This window comes from Nannospalax galili, unplaced genomic scaffold, assembly GCF_000622305.1.
Source record: "Nannospalax galili isolate Female #2095 unplaced genomic scaffold, S.galili_v1.0 scaffold538, whole genome shotgun sequence".
NCBI lineage: Eukaryota > Metazoa > Chordata > Mammalia > Rodentia > Spalacidae > Nannospalax > Nannospalax galili.
This window is the reverse complement of record NW_008343842.1, coordinates 4,112,575-4,131,955: the sequence shown is the minus strand read 5'-3', so window position 1 is coordinate 4,131,955 and position 19,381 is coordinate 4,112,575. Positions and strand designations below refer to the sequence as shown.

At 46.5% G+C, this 19,381-nt stretch overlaps 1 protein-coding gene and 1 pseudogene across 12 annotated transcripts in view; one reads left to right on the top strand and one right to left on the bottom strand.

Annotated features, from left to right (window-relative positions):
• The window catches only part of Anks1a (ankyrin repeat and sterile alpha motif domain containing 1A), a 185,550-nt gene that overhangs the window by 9,005 nt on the left and 157,164 nt on the right, over positions 1-19,381 (top strand). The window lies entirely within an intron of this gene.
• On the bottom strand, positions 5,354-5,565 carry LOC103739676 (annotated as a pseudogene).

Sequence of the window (19,381 nt, the reverse complement as noted above, 5' to 3'; positions counted from 1 at the left end):
CACAGAGATCCGCCTGCCTCTGCCTCCTGAGTACTGGGACTACAGGCGTGCGCCACCACGCCCAACAAGAATACCACTCTTAAAACTGAGTAGGGTAGCTATTTGTAGTAAAAGGCACTTTATATAGGTGTAGAAAGCCTACGCTCTTCCTTTTTCTGAATTCTCTAATCAAGTTCAGTTTTTACTGCATTAGTTGCAAAAAGTGGAGCTGGGAAGTAGCAGGACAGCCTTGTAGTCGGAAGAACTGATTTGTGTCCAGTCAGCTTCAACATGTACACTTGTCAGAAGAGGTTATGGTCCCAGTGAAAGTTGCATTCTCTGCCAGAAAAATCCCTTCAATCCCCCTTCCTGGGTTTGTTCACCCCAAACAGCTGTGCATTTTGGTTTGCAAGAAGTCCAGGCTATTTCTGCCCTCGTCTTGAGTAGCAAAGTAAATTACTGGGTTTTGTAGCCCAGACACACCAAGGAAGCGCCAAAAGTAGACAGTGGGGGTTCTGTACGTGGAAAAGCCAGTCTCTCCTGTGGGTGGGATCGTGGTCTCCTTTTTGAATCCTTCTTGGAAAATGTTTCCCACACTGATTTCCAAAAGATTACTGGGAGATTTTCTGTGGTGTAGAAAATTATATTGTATAATATGTTGTGTCCACAGAACATCCTCAAATAACTTTGGTGTGGTTAGAGTTAGTGGTAGCAATGCTAGAAATTATATGGTAGGGCTTCCCATTTATCCTTCCTCAGTAATTTATAGATCAAGTTCATTTAGTTTACAAATCAAAATGAGCTTTTCAAATAAGTTCATTGTCTGTCGTGAAGCCAGTTCTATCTGTTGGCCACTGTCGTGGCGGTCGATGGGGCTGGGAGCCCGGCTACTTTCAGCCACTGACCTGGAGCTCGTTCATGGCACAGCAGCTCCAGAGTTGGAACGGCTTTGTAACTCACACAGGCCAGAAAGTTTCTCCAAGCCTGTGCTTCATAGGTAGAGCATGCCTGGGCAGGCCCCCACCTTCTGAGGTAATGTTGGGTGAACCAAAATAGGCAAGGCCTGGCATGGCCCAGGGGTTTGACTGCCAATGTCATCCATTGGGATCCAGATGCTCCCACCTTTGATGAGTTGAAACAAGGAGCCTGTTTGCAAAGGACTTGACTTTCATGGTGCCATTTAAAATCTGTAGTAACTGGTGATACAGGCTCCCTGCCTTTCACAGAAGAAGAACCTTTTTTTTTTTTTTTTTTTTTTTTTTTTTGGGCTTTTTGAGACAGAGTCTTCCTGTAGCTCCAGCTGGCCTGGAACTCACTATGTAGACCAGGCTGGTCTTAAACTCACAGAGATTCACCTACCTCTGCCTCCTGAGTGCTAGGACCACAGGCATGTGCCAACATGCCTGTTGAGAGGAACCATTTTTAAGGCATCAATGTGGCTGTGGTGATGGCAGGGTCACAGGCTAAGCCAGGTCTGTGATCTCTTGCTTGATGTTTGGAATCTAGTTTTGTAGTTGGGAGAGTGGTAGAGCCCTTAGTGGAACTGTGACACGCCAGGCACAGTATGTTTCTGTGGTAAAACCTGTGACTACAGTGAATGTGATCAATACCAGTGTGAGCATGTCAGTTGATCATGTCAGTCAAGGTCAGCTTTTGCAGCTGGACTAGTCTGCTACCAACTTCTGGAGATACAGCTCTTTTGATTTGGAGTTAGGGGGTTGTAGACTCTTGGCTTAATTGTAGAAAAATTACAAGACACAGAAAACAAAGACAATAAAACAATTTGTCATCCCTTAAAGGCATTACCTGTTGTAATTGGGGTGTACATACTTGATCTTTTTTTCTGTGAAAAGCATTTTTTAAAATGGAAATGGCCCTATTCTGTCCGTGCCTATGTCAAACTTTAACTTGATCTGTTGTGAGAATGCACCTACCATTTTCTGTCCTCTCCAGTCTTGTTAAAGATTTTAGTGGTAGCCCTGGTGCTTAGGAACTGTCATTTAACTCCTTGCCTTCCATGGGATAGGAGTTTCTTTGTAGTTTTCTGCTACTAGAACAGCTCTGTGATAAGCATCTTTGTAGGAAAACTTTCAAATATTTTTAATAAACACAGTAACATTTTCGCATTTTTTAATTGGCATGATGTTCTAGTTTACTTCTCCATTGTTGTGACAAAACACTGACCAATACCAACTTGGGGAGGATAGGATTTATTTTATCTTACATCTCCTGGGTCACAGTTTATCACTGAGGGAGCCCAAGGTAGGAACTCGGGGAAGGAACCTGGAGGCAGGAACTAAAGCACAGGCCGTGGAGGAACGCTGCTTACTGGCTGCTGCTTACTGGCTTGCTCTCCTGGCCCCTGCTCAGCCTGCTTTCTTATGCAACACAGGCCCACTTGCCCAGGGGTGGCACCACCCACTGTGGGCTGGGCCCTCCCACCTCACTTCATCAAGAAAATGCCCCACAGACATGGCCACAGGCCAGTCCAATGGAGGCAGCTCCCCAATTGGGGATCCCCCTACCCAGGTGTGTCAAGTTGACACTAAAGCTATCTAGCACACATGGTAATTGTACATATTTATGAATTGCAGTCTGAAATTTCAATGCATGTTTATAATTTGTAGTGATTGCATCAGGATGATTGACATATCTTATCACCTCAGATATTTGTTGTGGTTTAGTGTGGCCTTGCTAGCTGTTTAAAAATAGTCTGTGGTTGTCTGCCATGGTTGTCTTGTGGGTGTTTTTGTATGCACTCATGCTTACGCCAGTCTGTATATTCAGTAGAATGGTAGACGCAGCCTGTATATTCAGTCATTGAAAGACTCTGCAGCCAGGTTGAGAATGTCTAAAAAATAATCCTGAGCCCTGCTGTCTCCCAGGTCCTGGTAGTAGGACCTGCCCAACCTGTGGCCGCCAAGTGCTGTTCACATTCAGAATGTGGCCTTTGTGCAAATGTTGGGTTTTAGTTCTTTAATTACATCTGTTTGTTTTTGTATGCTTATGTGTGTGCATGTGGAGGTCAGAGGACAACTTGGAGTAATGGATTCATTCCACCATTGTGGGACTTAGGGATCAAACTCAAATCATCGGACTTTGAAGCAAATGGCTTTTACCTGATGAACCATCTCACCACCCATATGAAGGATTTTCTTTCCTTTTTTGTGTGTATGCGTGTGTGTGTGTGTGTGTGTGTGTGTGTGTGTACGTGTGTACGTGTGCATGTGCGTGCATAGGTAAGGCTTCATAGAGGCTAGAAATACCAGATCCTTTGGAGCTGGAGTTAAAGATAGTTGTGAGCCATTTGTTGTGGACGTTAGGAACCAAACTCAGGTGCTCTGCAAGGTATAGCTCTGAATTGCTGAGTCGTCTCTGCAGCCCCACAGCAAGCACTCTTAACCGCTATCTCTCTAGTTCAAACCTAAGATCTTTAATGCTCACCTTGGGCCAACTTGGGCCTTGTGTGTATTCAGAGGCAAAATATTTAGAAGGCCATTTGTAAGAGATGCGTGCAACAAATGCTCCAAGCAAATGAAGCATGACGGCCCTCTCTTGTTCTCTGGCTTTAATATGGGTCATTTCATACCTGCAGTTCTCTGCCTCAGGGTGATGGGGCCCATCCTTTGTTGTGCTCCCATGACGGGACCCTACTTGGACCCTTTACTGTGACTGGAAGAGCAGCTCCAGATGCCCGTCCTACAATGACATTGCTGGTTGTTACTTCTGAGCATTCACTGACACCGCATTATAGCGCTGATCTGACATGCTCACGACATTCAGTGTTGCTGGGGGTGAGGGGGCTCTGGAGAGATGGCTCTGCAGTAAAGAGCACTGGCTGTCCCAGGTTCAGTTCCCAGCGCCCACATGGTGGTTAATCATCTGTAACTCCAGTTCCAGGGGATACAACACCCTCTTCTGACCTCCACAGGCATTGCATGACATGGATGCACTTACATGGAAACAGTATACTCATACAACATAAAATAAAAAATAAGCAAAATATAAATAAAGGAAGGATGAAAAAATTCTTTCCTTTTTTTTTCTTCCTTTTTTCTTTGACACAGAGTCTTAAGTAGCTGCCAACTCACAGAGGCTGGTCTTGAACTGCTGACCCTCCTGCCTCTACCGCCCAGGTGCTGGGGCTGCAGGCATTGCCACCAATGTGGCTTGTTTGTCTTTTTCTTGGAATATTCTGTTTCAGCTTTGCACTATCTGTTCAGACTCCCTGTATATTGCTTTACATGTAGAGAAGTTTGTTTTCAAGGTTGTTAATTTTGTTGAGGAAAATATTTTATTTTTTGTGTTGGGGCTGGAACCCAGGGCCTCTTGTGCACTGGGCAAGCACGCTACCATTTCTCTACCCAATCCAGGAGCACATTATTAGAAAATAGAGACTGACTCGGGAGGCAGAGGCAGGCAGATTTCTGTGAGATCGAAGCCAGTCTGGTCTACATAGTGAGTTCCAGGACAGCTGAGGTTACAGGGAGACCCTGTCTCAAAAAGAACAAAAAAAAAGTAAGGAAGAGACTAGGTGGGCTTGTGATCCTAGCTACTACGCTAAGGCAGGAGGATTGCAGGTTCAAGGCCTGCCTGGGCAACTTAGCAAAACTGTCCCAAAATGAAGAGCACAGGAAGGGAAGGGGCTGTCGCTCAGTAGGGAGCTTGCCTAGGCCTTGGGTTCAATTCCTGTCACCACAAACACACCAAAAAATTCAAAATGACTTGAAAAGTGGAAATTGTTTTTTTTTTTGTTTGTTTGTTTTTTTGAGATAGGGTCTCACTAGCTAGTCCAGGCTGGCCTGGAACTCACAGAGATCAGAGATCCCCCTGTTGCTGCTTCCTGAGTGATGGGAGGAAATTGTTGCTCTTGTCTGTTCAGAGATAGGCAAAGGGGCAAGATACTCAGAAAGCATAGCCCAGTTTTTTGGAGGTGACACTTTAACGTTACAAAGATCCTTCTACAGGCCTGTCACCTGGACTCCAGCCAGCTCTGTTTGTCCAAGTGGAACAGCCTGTTGAGCCTCCTTTTGCCCGAGCATTCATTGTAATTTTCATTTCTGTTTCCTTTAAACTTGTTCCATTTCTCAAGCTATTTTCCCTTTAAATTTGAGATCTACTTAGAAAAAGTTCCATAGCCAGAAAGACCATTAGGCTACGTAGCTGGAAGGCCCTTGGACTTCTCAGGTTTTTTTTTTTGGTTCAGAGTACTGCTTTTAATATAAACCAGTGTTTTGCTTCCCAAGTTTTGTCAATCTCAGTGTTGTTGAATCATATGAATATCCAGTTTCATTAGGTACTACTTTCAGCCTACAGAATAGTTTTTAGTTATTAAATAGTAGGTAAGGCAGGGTACTCCCTAGAATGCTCTTGATCAGTAGGTCATTTGGTGTTCTTCTTTTTCTACCATTTCTTGTTGGCAAATTGTATTCTGTGCTACTTGTTGCATTTTCCCTGGTTTTTCCAGAGTCAAGGATTTTAAGGACAAAAGCTTGGGTTTACACAGCACCTTCGTGGTTACATCTCCCACAGACAGCTGCCCTTGTTTTGGAAGAACTTCCAGAACAGCAACTTCACTTCTGCCATTGTTAACTGTTGGATACAGTGTTTTTTTCTCCTTCAGTAAGAAATCTGAAGATTCTGATCTCCTCTTTGCAGCTTTAGGTACCCAATCTGAAATGATCAGGATGACTTAGTTCTTGACTCAAGCCTAGAAGGAAGATGCAGTCCTTCCCACATGGCTCTGCTGTTGCCCAGGGTAACGGTGAGACCGGGTTCAGTATTTCTTTTTAGATTTTCATTTATTGTGAGTTTTTGAGGTAGGGTCTCATGTAGTTCAGACTTGCTTAGAACTTGCTGTGCAGTCACTGAGGACCTTGAACTCCTGATCTTACCTCTACCTCCAGAGCTGGGATTACAGATGTGCACTCCCAGACTTAACCCTTTGCTGGACGTGGAGAGGACCCCAGTCCCACCTGTGTTGCTAGCCATCGATATCTCTCCTTGGATCCAGCCTGAGGAAGGCTATGTGTTGCTGACTCTTGTCCTCACTGGATCTAGGCCAGAGTCTCCCTTTCCTGGTGGCCTGTAGCCCTGATCCGCCTTCAGGGCAAAGCCTGTCCCATCCTGCAGTGTTTGTAGCTGTTAAGGCTCTTGACTACTGTGGTGTGAGCATTGTGCCTTAGGGAGGAGAAATTTTGCCTCTTAAGCGCTTTACATTTTACTCTGTCTGGAAACTTTGCATCTATATAGCTTGGTAGGTGTTATTATTCCCACTTTACAGATGAAGAGACACAAGTTTAGAGAGAGGTTAATGTGGCCAGCCCAGGGCTACATAGGAGAGGGCAGAACCAGAGTCCCTGCTGCTCCCAGACTGACTCTTGGAGAACCGGGGTGTCTGTGGGTGAGATTCATTTAATTAAGGTTTTATTTGTTTTCCTTTAGTAGTTGCTTGTATAACCCTTGCTCTGTGCCATGCCCTGCTGTGAGCATTTCACAAACATGAAGTCATTTCATCCTGTAACAGCTCTTTGGGGACAGATCAGCAGTACAGCCTAGGTAGTAGGCTGCTGGGAAGTACAGGGCTGGTGTGAACCAGACCAACTTGACCTCTCGCTCTCAGTTACTAGGCAACTGGGAATTCCTCCTTTTCCCCAAGACCTTAACACAGAATCCCTTTGGAGCACTCTGGTTATGTAAAATGAGGTAAGCTCATTTCTTTTCAGTCATTGGCAGTTTCTCTGGACTATAGGAAATTTGGATGAAGAGATGTCTTTAAACACTTGCCAAAGTGCATATTGGTTCAGAGCATGTGGGGAAAGGAGACTCATGCAGCCTATGAGAAGGGAAAAGCCTCCCACATGTCTTTCAGGAAATTCTCATCTTCCTCAAAAACAGGTTCATGGAATCATGAATTCCACTGTGAGAAAAACCCAGACTCTCCATTCTCCTCTGTCAGATTTCTTTTGGATGAATGAAAAGTTAGAGAAGCTGCCAGAGCCAGCACATGTGCAAGGGAAGTGAGCCTAGACAGCCAGAGAGAAGCTGAGGAGTGTGTGTGTGAGTCCTTGTCCATGTGTCCATGCCACACTTGCCCCCATACACCAGGTGTGCTGTGCTATGCCCGCATGCTTGTCCCTGTGCATGGCATGTGTTGTGCCGGCAAGCTTGCCCCGGTGCACCCAGTGTGCTGTGTCTGTGCACTTTCCCCCCCCTCCCCCCGGCCCCAGCATGGTGAGCTTATGTCCAGCCACTGATTCCTGCTCCACCTTTCATAGGTCTCTCCCCACCTCATTTGCTCTTCCGTCCAGATTTTGCTTTCCCCATGACCTTCAGAGTCTGTTCTCGGCCTGGGGGAAGTGGTCGTAGCTGGGAGCTTGAGACACGGGGCTGAGATGGGAAATATGATTTTGTTACCCCTGCTCTGATCTTCAGTCCTCAGGAGGGCATTAGCATCCCTCTTGCTGATGATATCCTAGAGGCCAGAGCCTCCGATCAAGGCCCCTCCCTCACAAGGCCTTTGGGGTCTGTTTGCCTAGCTACTGGCAAGGTCTGAGTCCTGGGAGTGTGAGCACACGACTGCCCTAGCTGAGTGGCTCTGAAGACCCCTGTGTGCTCATATGCTTAGAGCTGATGAAATTGCTCTATCACTTTACCTAGCAATGAAAGTATCTCAACGTTGAAATTGGCAGAAGGTCTGGATTTGTCACTTGTAATCTGCCGCTATCTCTATAACTGTTCTCACAAGACCCAGCTGGAGACTTGTTTCTTTGCTAGTCACTCATCAGCTGTTCATTTTGCCATCATTATCAGACACACAGCAGATTTTTCAAAAAGGTTTTGATGTAAAGAATTCAGTGTTTATGGCTGTGCTTTACTGTTCAGCAGTTTTTCTTTTTAAAGAAAGTACATAGGAAATCAGATCCAGGGTTTGTTGTGTTTTGAGACAGGCTCTCACTGTTGAGCCCAGGCTGGACCTCCACATCCTGCTGTCAGCCACCCCTCCTGGGATTGCAGGTGTGCAGCATGGTGTCCAACTAGGATCATATATAGATGATTTTTTTTCTAGTTTTATGTTATTAGATTGGTGAACAGCCAGTGCTCTTAACCACTGAACCACCTCTCCAGGCCCCTCTTGCAGCTCTTAAAATTATATAGGTGTGGCGATACGCACCTGTAATTTTAGCACTCAGGAGAGAGGGAGGAGAATTGCTGCAAGTGTGAGGTCACCCTGGGCTATATATGTAATTCTAGCCCAGGCTACAAAGTAAGAACCTATCTCAACAACAGAACTCCACAAAGTGCGGCCCTCCTGATGGTGGCTCTGGGAGTCAGGCTGCCCAGGTTCAGCCCCTGCCTGTTGAAGACACAGGCAGCTTTCTTATCTCTCTGCCTTAGTCTCCTCATCTCCAGTAGTATATACTCAGCAGCCAGGCCTGGCACCACCTGAAATGGCCTCTAATTCCAGTACTCAAGAATCAGAGGCAGGAGGATCAGGAGTTCACAGCCATCCTCTGCTACACAGAGTTCAACACCAGCCTGAACCTCATGAGATCCTGTCTCCAAGTAAACAAATACGAATGAATGACGGGTGGGAGGGAGGGAGGGAGGGAAGGAGGGAAGCAGGGAACAAAGCGAGCTGGCTCCTCATAGGTTGTGTGAAGCTCAGTGAGGAATTAAGTGTGAATGCCTAGAGGTGGCTGGAACACAGTGGGGCAGCTGTGAAGATTGTTAATACTATACAGAAGGAATCCAGCCTCCTCTGGACCCTCGGCCATTTAGGACTGTGGAGGACGAGATGGCAGTGGCTAGGGTGATCTGGAAGCCCCTCTGCACCTCGCAGTATTCTCTTAGGAAGTGAAGTGTGAGGCCTGCCCTTGTGGGAAGCCAGAGATCCAGATAGCTGAGAGAAGATGGGGTGGAGGAGGGAGGGAAGCTTCCAGGGGCACAGGGGGAGAGGCCGGAATGGGAAAGACCTGTTTGTCTAGCACTGAGTAAAGCAGCTGCCCAGCTGGTGCCTGCCTGCAGGCTCCCTTTGTCAGTGGAGGGAGGTTGTGTGGCTGGCTGGTATCAGAGGCTCACAGGCTTGAACGCTGGGACACAACCGAGTGTAGACTTTAGGAAACAGAGAATGAATGAAAACAGTCCAGTGAAAACGTGGAGTACTTGACCACCCATTGCCAGGATAATGCACTATAATCAAGTGACTATGGGCTCATTTCCTTTCTGAAGTAAATCTGTAAGGAAAGTAAGGAAACTCCTGTGTACCCTTGACATCTGAGGCATTGACTATGTTACAGTGGGTGTGCTCACTGCCACGCTAGGTGTGTGAGTGTGTCCGCAGACCCCTTGCAGAAACACCGAGCTCAGGCAGAAGTCCTGCCTGCAGAGAGTGGGCAGGCTCTGACTTCAGAGCCTCATCTTTTGCACTGTCTTCTGTCATAAGGAAAGTATGTTTCTCTTATTAAAAAGAAATTGCCTGGGGTGTAGCCCAGTGGTAGAGCACTTGCTTAACATGTGCAAGGTCCTGGGTTTGATGCCCAACACTACAAAAGAAACAGTGTAAATACATGGATATGTGCAGATCTGTATGCTCTTACCCATGAAGACTTCTGTGTGGTTGTTACCAGGATGAGGATTCCAAGTCCCAGAGGGCCCATGTCTGTCTCTCTTCCATGAGGTTGCCACTGTTCTGACCTGTCACTGGGGATCTTTGCCTGGAAATATGTCTCTCCTGTACCGCACACTCAGGTCCATGCAGTAGGTTGGGAGTAGGGGAAGGTCCTGCATGTGCAGCTTCTACACCGACATTCCCAGACTTACGTAAACCATCCCAGAAAACTGCAGAATTGGGCTGTGTAACTGTCAAAGCTCAGTCCCGTATCGAGACTCCACAGGAAGTTTCTCCATGCAGCTCGCTCTGTCCTCAGTAGGTAGCGGCTGTAATAATGCTTACTATCATCGGTGAAAAGCGGCTAGCAGATGACACCCAATCCACGTTTTTAAATGTATTTAAATGATCAAAAACTTCTTGAGCATCTTGGGCAGGTTGGAGTTGTGTTGGTTTAGAGCCCAAGGACAGTGGCGGGCTCCTCATTTAGTGAGACCTTGTGCCAGAGCAGTTCCAGAGGGTAGCACAGAGACATCTGTAGCCAGCCCTTTGATCTTCTGCTGGGGGAGAGAGTTAGCCAGTGATCCCACGATGATGGCCACAGAATGGAGGGGAGTTGGAGGGTCTCCAGAAATCAGGGACATGATGGGCTTTCCTCCATGAAGAGGAAGGGCCTGGGACAGTCTAAAGCTAAGGAGCTGTGTGGGCAGAGAAGGAAGGCACACTAAGGAAACTGCCTGCTGGCAGCTGTTCACGATGTGGGGGCAAGGTCTGTGCTGTGGAGTAGGGAGCAAGATGGGGAGGAGATGGGTAGGAGGCGGAGCTGAGACCGTCTTGTGGCCACACTAAGGCACTGTATCGAGCAGTGACTGTCATGATGGATTTGACTGACTCAGCTTTTTGGGAGACAAATTAGTGAGTGAGAGGTGCCAGGTGGGAACAGCCACAGTGGAAGGCGGTAGAGGGAGGCTTGAAGTCAGACTTCACTGGTGGACAGGCTGTGATGACTGCTGCTTTGCAGTTCAAAAGTTCATCTCTCCTGTGACTACATCAAAGTTGGATATCACAGTGTAAAACAGGAAAGTAGGGTTTTGTGGAAGAACTGGACTTAAAAATTTTGTTTTTGATTTATTTATTTTTATTTTATGTGTATGAGTGTTTTGCCTATACGTATGTAAGCGTACTCGTGTCATACAGTGCCCACAGAGGCCAGGAGAGGGTGTTGGATCCTGGAACTGGAGTTAAGGATGGTTGTGAACTTACATGTGGGTGCTGGGAACTGAACCTGGGTCCTCTGCAAGAGCAGCCAGTACTCTAAACCGCTGAGCCATCTCTCCAGCACCAGGACTGGAATTTTTTTTTCTGAGACAGGGTCTCCCTGTAGCCACAGCTTCCCTAGAATTCTTTATGGAGACCAGGCTGTCCATCTCACAGAGATCCACCTACCTCTACCTCCTGAGTGCTGAGTGCCTGTGTCATCATGCCCAAGTAGGACTGTATTTTTTAAAGTCATAAATGAAGTACTTTCCCTTAGTGGTGGGGAAAGGGTAGCACTTTTAAACATCCCTACTTATTTTTGTACTTAGGAATTTATAGATAAGGCCTAGAGTTGAATGCTAATTTTTTAAAAGTAGGCACATAAATTAGCCCTTTACTTTGTTTTATTCTTCCTTTGTTTATTGTGGTGCAAGATAAATCTTCCAGTGGGCATTCCATGGAGGAGACCTGTGAACCCCTGACCCTACTAGGGTAGGCCTTCCTCTGCCTTTCGGAATTTACATAGTTATTTATGTACTCGCACACACGCAGAAAGTGCAATCAGCACTTCTATGAAACAGCTTACTGCGTGGATTCTAAGGTTTAAAAGGCTTACACTAACCCTGTCTTTGCTTTGGCCTGAGCTCTGCTGGACTGGCTCCTTCCTCACACACAGGATAACAGTAGGGGCCATTGAGGTGCATGTCCCCTCGCCACGCTAGACTGTCTTCTCATGAAGCTCAAGGACCATGCACACAGCACTGAGGACCTCTAGAAAAGTCAAAACATGCTCCCAGGGCTTTGTATTTGGAGCCTAATCTTGAATGGTCACTAGGAAACCCAGACTATACCCTTCATGCCTGGAGGAAGCTCTTCTCTTCAGGCAGCCAGATTCCCACATCTCTTTACCCCAGTTCCAAATTTTCTGTTCCTGAGTCCTTGAAGTTTAGAGTGAAGGATGGCGGTGTGCAGGGCAGAGAGTCCTCATTCTGGTAACTCATAACCTCAGAGTTATGTGTGGAATTGCAAGACATGGTCTCTTGGGCTTTGAACTTGTATTGTGCTCTGAGCCTCTAGGAGGGCCTGGTGGTCCAGGGTTCAGGTGGTGCACCAAGATGGTTAGCACCACTGCAGCAAATGTGTTCTTGTCTGCTCAGGGATGTTCAGTTGAGCTCTGCGTTGTAAGTAAACAGGCATGCTCCGTGATCAGTGATTTATGAGAGAGCTGAGCATGTATGACTGAAGTTCCACGTTGTGATGAAATCATTCATGCATAGTCCAACATCTTTAATGACTTGCATGCAATGTTGTGTGGTAATGAGGGAAGCAGTTTCTCAGAGAGCAACTGTAATTAGTATTAATTTCTACATGGCTAAGTCACAATTTCACAGTTTGTTCACCTGTTGCTTCTCCAGCATCTCCTTAGTATCAGTGTCAGCATTCTTTCTGGTCTGGGTATAGACTGGTCTTCACCAGTGGCCTGAGTGCTGTGCTCCGAGGGAGTGGGTGGGCCTCTGTCCTGTTCTCCTGACCCACCACAACCTCCAAGTAGCTCTTGTGACTTCTTCCTGACTGTGGCTGTTGTGGTGGCTGGGTTCTTCAGGGAACAAGTACTGCAGATCCTGAGATCCGGTGGTCTCCCCAGGGCTGGGACAGCATGCTGGTGGGAGTTGGTCGCAGGTGCTGTGAAAGACTGGGCTGAAGTAGCTGGAAAGTCCTTGCTTAGCAGCTAACATGGACTGAACACTTACTCATTTGCCATACTCTGCTGCAGAACTGGTGTTAGGTTAGAGGAAGCACTAGGAAGAATACTTTGATATCTTGGTTAGAGGAGCATTGAAAAGAATACGGTACATTTGGATTGATTAAAAAAAACATTTTGAGTTACATTTTTGCTTATTTGTGTGTGTGTGTACATTGTGTGTATACATTGTCTCTGTGTGTGCAATGCATTGGGAAGCCAGTGGTTGAAGTCTGGTGTCTTTAAAAAAAACTCTTTAAAAAACATTTTTATTATTTTTTATGTGTATGAGAGTATTGCCTGCATGTATGTGAGTGCACCCGTGACATGCAATGCCTGTGGAGGTCAGAAGGGGCCATTGGGTTCCCTGGAGCTGGAGTTACAGATGGCTGTTCGCTGCTCTGTGGGTGCTGGGAATTGAACCTGGGTCCCCTGGGAGAGCAGTCAGTGCTCTTAACAGCTGAGCCATCTCTCCAGCTCTGCTAGTATCTTTCTTAGTCACCCCCACCCTTTTTAAGACAGGGTCTCAGCTGGACATGGTAGTGCACGCCTTTAGTCCCAGCACTTGGGAGGCAGAGGCAGGGAGATCTCTGTGAGTTCAAGGCCAGCCTGGTCTACAAAGTGAGTTCCAGGCCAGCTGGGGCTATAGGGAGACCCTGTCTCAAAAAGACCCCCCCCCACCCCAAAAAAAGGACAGGGTCTCACTAAACCTGGAGCTCGTGGATTTGGGTGGACTGGTTGAGCAGCAAGCCCCAGGTAGCTTCCCATTTCTGCCTCCCCAGGGCTGGGATGACAGGCACTTCCCACCTGGCTCAGCTTTTTTACACGTGTGCTGGCATCAGACTCAGGTCTTCATGTTGTACAGCAAGCATTTTACCATTTTACCAACTGAGCCATCTCTTCAGGCTCCTTCTTTTTTTTTTTTTTGGTCTTTTTGAGACAGGGTCTCCCTATAGCCCCAGCTGGCCTGGACTCACTATGTAGGTCAGGCTAGCCTTGAACTCACAGAGATCGCCTGCCTCTGCCTCCCAAGTACTGGGATTAAAGGTGTGTACCACCACTCCCAGCAAGGCTCCCTTTTTTTAAAAAAAAAATTTTTTTTATGTGTATGAGTGTATCGCCTGCATGTACATGAGTGCACCCATGTCATGCAATGCCTCGGAGGTCAGAAGAGGGCATTGGATTCCCCTGGACTGGAGTTAAGGAGGGTCATAGCCACCATGTGGGTGCTGGGAATTGAACCTGGGTCCTTTGCAAGAACAGTCAGTGCTCTTAACCGCTGAGCCATCTCTTCAGCCCCAGGCTCCTATTTTTTAAGACACGATCTCATAAATTCCAGGGTGGCCTTGCACTTGCTGTATAGCTGAAGATGACCTTAAACTTCTGACCCTTCTGCCTCCCCCTTCTGAGTGCTGGACTTATAGGCAAGTATCACTATGTCCAGTTTTATGCAGTGCTGGGGATGGGACCCAGGGCTTTGAGTATGTTAGATAAGTACTCTATATCAACTGAGCTACATCCCCAGCCCCTGCTTGGTTAATTGGAGGCATGGCTTCCCTGTGTAACCCATGTTAGCCTTGAATTCGTGATCCTCTTGCCTCAGCCCCTTGACTGCTGGGATTATTGGCCTGCATCACCATGCTTGGCTTGACTAACCTTTTTGGCCTGTTTTTGTATACCTGTGGCCTTTGGTCATTAAATATAGAACTTTTTTTTTTCTTTTGTCGTTTTGAGACAGGGTCTCCTTGTAGCCCCAACTGTCTGGGAACTCACTATGTAGACCAGGCTGGCCTCAAACTCACAAAGATCCGCCTGCTTCTGCCTCCCAAGTGCTGGGATTAAAGGTGTGCACCACCACACCCAGCAGAACCTTCTTTTATGGGCCTCTTGGGTGGTGGTGTTGTGCCCAATTTTATTGAGGTTCACGGGGCCCAGGCACCATCATTTAGTTCATTGAAGTTAGGCTCCTGCCCTACCAGTATGATGGCGTGCATCTTTAATCCCAGCACTTGGGACACAGAGGCAGGTGGATCTTTGTGTGTTTGAGGCCAGCCTGGTTTAGCCAGGGCTACATATTGAAGCCCTAACTTAAGAACCAAGCAAACACAAAACCCACAAAAGGTTGGATTCTTTCTTGTGCCTTGTGAATGCCACCAGCTTCTGCAGAGGGGAGCTTTATCAAACTTTCTTCAGGTGTTTCATTCTGTTACTGTGTGCTAGGAGTCAGGTATAGAATGATCAAGCATCTGGGTTTGAATAATATCGTATTCATCTACTTCTATACTCTGATTTAGTCTGGCTACTCTGTAAAATGGAAGAGGCTGTGCATGTACCCACAAAGCAAGTAAGTAGTCACAGTGAGGTGAATGGACTGGTTAAAGTTACACATCACCATGGTGGTTGAGCTGAAGGCCAGTCTTTTAACTCTGCAGTTCACACAAGTGAACAGTTTAGTGATTCATTCATTTCATTCTTTTTTTTTTTAATTTTTTTTGAGGTAGGGTCTCACTGTGTAGCCCAGGCTGGCCTCAAACTCAGAGAAATCCTCCTGGTCTAGTTTTTTAAATTTAAAATTTTAATTTAAAATTTAAAAATTTAATTTAATAAGGAAAGATGGAATCTTCCTCCAAATTCAGGCAGGCACCTTCAAAATTCATAGAAGTGATTCTTAGACTGGGCTGCTTTATGAAAAGCCCATAATTAAAAATACCAAAATTTAAGCAGTACCAATTAAAGGCTCACACTTTGCCCAACAAAATGTTTGTCATATAGTAGTAAGTCTATAAGGAGCCCAGAGGTTTGAAGCTCTCACCATCTGATTTATAGTATCTGTGTTTGCAGTCTGGAAGGTGAGATGAACACTGCCACTGCCCACACCCCAGCCTCAGCTATATTTTAAAATTGGTTAGGCAGGTAGTGAGATTTTTCTAACTACCTAAAGGTGAGAAAGGGATAGTTTGAAGAATTCTGTTCTTCAGCTGGGCATGGCAGTACATGCCTGTCTTTAATCCCAGCACTCAGCAGGCAAAGAGGCAGGCAGATCTCTGTGAGTTGCGTGTTTCAAAAGTTTTGGCCAGTGTGGAGCTGGGCATAATGGGAGAAGCAGAACAACTCGGCTTGTTTTCTAAAGCATGTAACTGTCCTCCAGTGTCAGTTACCACTTTAGTTTACCCCTGAGGGGGCTTTCTGCTCCCTCTGTTAAAACTCTACTCAGATTTGGAAGAGCTTTAGAAGGAAATTTTCTCCCAAGTGAGAACGTAGCACTGTACATGGGCACTGGAGCAGTACATACTGCACATAGCCCTGCCCCATGGCTCTGACCTGATGTGGTGTGATAGGAGAACATGACTTAGAAGCTTTGCCTAACCAGATGGGTAAGTTGCATGACCTTGGTCAAATTGCTTAATGTATCTGATTTAAAATGTGTATTTTGCTGGGCCTGGTGGTACACTCCTTTAATTGTAGCACTTGGGAGACAGAGGCAGGCAGATCTCTGTGAGATTGAGGCCAGCCTAGTCTACATAGAGAGGCCAGCTGGGACTACATAGAGATCTTGTCTCTTATTATGTGATGCATGAGATGTGTGTGTGTGCGCGCATGTGGGGGTAAGAGGTCAACTTTCCGGAGTTGGTTCTTTTCTTCCACCATTTACATGGGTTCCGGGGATTGAACTCAGGTTGTCAGGCTTGTATAGCAAGTATCTTTACCCACTGAGCAATTTTGCCAGCCCTTGTATCTGAAATTTTAGCTCTAAAGTGGACTATGCTTTATTCTAAAATGGAATTTTAGAGTACTGTGTATGTGGAAGATCCTTCTGTTTGTGGTGGGAAACAGTAACTTCTCACATGGTTTCTGGGATCATCTCCCTCCAAGCATATAAATACATGGATTTGCTGCCCAAGTATCCCTGCCCCTGTGGCAGTGCCCAGCACTAAGGTGGTCCTCATAGCTGGTTAGCACTGTGGCCAGCCTGAGCGGGTTAGGGGTGTGTGGGCTTTCAGCTATAGGCACAGGTCTGGACTAGGTAACATCTTAGAGCTTCTGGCTTGTGCAGGGGTGTTCCTTTTTTCTTTTTGAGGCAGGGTCTTGCCGTGTAGCCCAGGCTGGCCTTAACCTTGCTGTGGTCCCTCCCACCTCAGCCTCACCAGTGCTGGGATTCCAGGGGCTGTTCCAGCTCTTATGATTTCCAGAGGTTTTAATCATCTGCGTCAGCTTGATTGAAGAAAATAATGAAACAAAGGAGCTGGGGAAGTGACTCAGTAGACAAGGTGCTTGCTTTGTGAGCCTGGGGACCTGAGTTCAGCTCTCTAGCCACTTGCATTGAAGTCGGGTGTGGCACCTGTAATCTCAGCACTGGGGAAGTGGAGATGATGGGGAGTCCCAGATCTCACTGACTAGCCAGTCTAGCCCAGTTGGTGAGCTCCATGTTAAGTGACTGTCTCAAAAACTGTGGAGAGTGATTGAGGAAGATATTCAGGTCAACCCCTGGCTACCACGCACAGGTGCACACACACCTGCACATACACAAAAGAAAGAAAATATAAAGAAAGGCTTGCTGTGTTTTCTTCTTGAGGTCAGCTGGCTCGTTCCTGGGCTCTGGAGTCAGAGCCATTCTGGATCTTGACTGGAGTCCACTCCCTAAGGCAGAGCTACTCATCCCTGTCCCGGCCTCAGAAAGAATTTGGTTTTGCGTCCTGGAGCCTAGGAAAGCCTGTGGACAATCTAGGGGAGAGGCTTCATGGCTGTGCATTCAGACACGCCGTGGGAAGTGGAATGTGGAGCTCTGTGAAGGTGTTACAAAGTCTGTATCACAACCTGCTTTTCAGTAAAGATGGTAGAAGCAGACTCAGATTGTGTGTGATTGACACTGCTTCTGTGCTGCCATTTAGACAGACTACTCTGTGGGACTGGGGACTTGGCTCACTTGGTAAAGTGTTTACCACACAAGCCTGAGGACCTAGGTGCAGATCCTAGAACCAGTGTAAAAAAAGTTAAGTATAACCCCAGTGCTGGGAGACAGAAGAGTCCTGGAGGCCTAGCGTATCTAATAGATAGCTCCAAGTTCAGTGAGAGGAAGCCAGGGGGAGAAGGGCAGAGAAAGTGGTCTCTACACACACACGGACACAGGCACAGGACAGCTTGTATAAAGCCTCTTTTAAGGATGACGTAGAGAGGAACCTGGGTCCCAGAAACTTTTTTCAACAGATAAAAGTTGCGTTGCCAGGTTTGCCAGATGTCTCATTTTAAGGAAACATTTCCTCATTTGGTCTCTTGTAAACGTCTTCCTTTGCCTCTGAAATATGCTCTGCCCCCATGTAACTTAAAGTAGTTTTGGAATATTCTAAGTAGTTTTGGAATATAAACTTGTCTGTGTTGGGTTTATAATTCTGTGTAGTTCAGTTGGGAATTGCACTGCATATAAATTGACTGCAGAGTTTTGGGAAATTTCCTGAAGTTATTTGGTACATTCTAGATCTTTCCCTCCACCATGGTTGAGAACCTGCTGTGAACAAACAGCTCCTGTTCTCTAAGGCAGTGGCAGCCTGTTGTTGCCTGGGATATAGTGGTTCAAAACAGTTTACCCTGCATTCCTCTGCTGTGATTGGATGTGGGGTTTTCTGGGAGTTCTGGTGCTTGGCTATGTAGAGGTGGTGGCATTGGGGGCAAGTCAGGGGGCTGCCCTAGGTAGTTCTGATGGGATCCCTAAGTTTTCTTATGAGTGAGGTGTTTCAAGAGTGAGGCCAGCCCTGGCATCTTGTCTCACAGTATGATTCCGTTCTTGCATGCACACTTGCTCTTGAACTCTTGCACCATGGCCTTGAACCTTCAGAGCTGTAAATTAAATAAATGTCTTTTCTGGGCTCGGGAGCACTTGCTGATCTTGCAGAGGACCTGAGTTTGGTTCCCAGCACCCACATTGGGTGGGCCACAACTACCTGTGACTCCTACTTCAGGGGATCCAACACCCTCTTCTGGCTACTATGGTCACCCTCTCACACATGTGCATAAACTCACAGATACACATATACATAATAAAAATATTTTTAAAATATTTAATTAATTAATTAATTTTTGAACTCACAGAGATCTGCCTGCCTCTGCCTTCTGAGGGCTGGGACTAAAGGTGTGGGCTACCACACCTGGAAAAAAATATTTTTTTTTTTTGTCTCTTTGAGACAGGGTCTCCTTTGTAGCCCCAGCTGTCCTGGAACTCATTCTGTAGTCCAGGCTGGCCTGGAACTCACAGAGATCTGCCTGCCTCTGCCTCCTGAGTGCTGGGATTAAAGGCGTGCGCCACCTTTTAAATTATAATTTAAAAATAATTTTTAAAAGATAAAATCCTCTTTTCTTTATATGTTACTCAACCTCAGTAACATATGATATGGTAACAACATATGGTAACAAAATTGATAAGCGTGTCATCCTGCCTTGTTATAGTAGAGTAGGATGGCTCATATTTAGGGGACAGTATTTCCCTTTTTTCAGTTAGATCTGCAGGTCACCTCTGTTTTGGGAGCACCTTACAGTGCCTCTGCCTGTCCCTTTATTTGGCTCACCACTGACCTCCTTTCTGCATCTTGTGTGGGTCTCCTTAATACCAGCGTGTACTGGCAGGGGCGAGGATGGCTTTAAGGAGCAACCTCAGCAGCCTGCTGGCAGTTTTTCCTCTCTGGGCATGGAAGGAGCGAGCCCTCAGCTGAGGGAGGTGGTGACTCTGGGTACGCACTGCTGTGGCCTTTTCTTCCAGCACTTTGAATTTTGATGATCTCATCTCTTCAGGCCCACATGGGGAA